The following is a 1,555-nucleotide window of genomic DNA, read 5'->3' on the forward strand; positions in this document are numbered from 1 at the left end:
ATATATTTGGCTCTGTATATTCAGTTGTCTTTTAAAAATGTTGAATAACATGTGAGAGTAACTTTTGAATAAATGCATTCCATTCTAAGTACTATGTTTGCAAGTATCTCAACAACATAGTCCATTTGTTGTGTGATTCCATTTTCTTTAAAGAAAGGAAAATTCATAGAGACAGAAATCAGAATAGTGACTGGCAGAGGATGGCCACTAGGAGCTGGCAGTTTTGTGAATACTGGGGTTCCATTTGCCATGACTTTTTTGGTTTTTTTAAGACAGGGTCTCCCTGTAGCCCCAGGTGGTCTAGAACTCACTTTGTAGACCAGCCTGGCCTTGATCTCACAGAGATCCTCCTGTCTCTGTCTCCTGAATGTTATGGCTAAGGTATGTGCCCCAACACCCTGGTTTCATTTACCTTGATTTTTAAAAATCTAAGAATAGTGATAGTTGTACATCATTTGAAAATACTTAATGCCATTGGATTGCATTCTTTTTGTTTGTTTGTTGGCTGGTTGGTTTTTGAGACAGGGTCTTGCTAAGTATCTCTAATTGGACTGGAACTGGCTATATAGATGAGGCTGTCCTCCAATTTGCAGCCATCCTTCTGCCTCAGCTTCCTGAGAGCCAGAATTATAGCAACCCCTTGACTCAGTTGTATTCTTTAATTTACGTGGTCACTTTTATGTTTTACATATTTTATTAATAAAAGATTAGATGGATGTCCAAGTGAATGTTAGATACTAATTATATTTTACTTGCTTTTATATTTAGCAGTCTGGAGATTAGGAGATCAGTATAGGCTGGAGTTATAAACTCCAAGCCATCAGTGGAAAGATGATATTTTGAATCATGGGCAGTATCCTCATCACAGAATCCCAAGCTTTAGTGCTATAGTGAGTCTCTGTTAAAAGTTCATCATCTTGGTTTTCATAGGAGGAAAAGGCCATTATGCCCTACAGATGTGAAATGATAGCAGAGTAGTCAGCAAGTAACCATGAAGCAATTTTGACAGCGTGTATGAAATTCAGATATCTCAAATGTCAGAAGAGGAAATAACACACTGGTGGTCATTTCACCCAACTTCTGAATTGCCTTTTATTTAGAAGGGAATTCAATTTATATGTTTGGATGTTCAAGAATAATACAGAGCTTCAGTGGCAAACTAAGACCCCAAATCATGCTCCAGAGTTTAGGTGTAATTTGCTAGTGTCTTCAGGGAGTTTATATTTACAGGTTTGTTTTTACACACAAACACTAACGTCACTTTTGTTATATTTTTTAAGTGGGTTAATGTGCTTGCATGCCACTGAATTGCATTCTTTTTGTTTGTTTGGTTTGGCTTGGTTGCTTTGTGAGGCTTACTCAGTAGCCTTGGCTGGCCTAGAACTGACTATATTAATGAGGCTGTCATCAAGCAAGGACTCTGACTTCTGTTAAAAAGAAGGCAGATGTATAGTGAGATGTTAAAGTAATCTCCAGGTCACAGAAACAGAAGATTGGGATTTATTTACCTTACTTCCCTAAACAATTACTGAAAAAACTTTACTTAATTTTTTTT

The 1,555-nt window shown here is 37.0% G+C and overlaps 1 protein-coding gene across 1 annotated transcript in view; it reads left to right on the forward strand.

The window, feature by feature from the left end:
* Cntn4 (contactin 4) overlaps nt 1–1,555 on the forward strand; it is a 1,122,320-nt gene that overhangs the window by 1,117,469 nt on the left and 3,296 nt on the right. The window lies entirely within an intron of this gene.

The sequence above is a fragment of the Nannospalax galili genome, unplaced genomic scaffold (assembly GCF_000622305.1).
Source record: "Nannospalax galili isolate Female #2095 unplaced genomic scaffold, S.galili_v1.0 scaffold846, whole genome shotgun sequence".
Lineage (NCBI taxonomy): Eukaryota > Metazoa > Chordata > Mammalia > Rodentia > Spalacidae > Nannospalax > Nannospalax galili.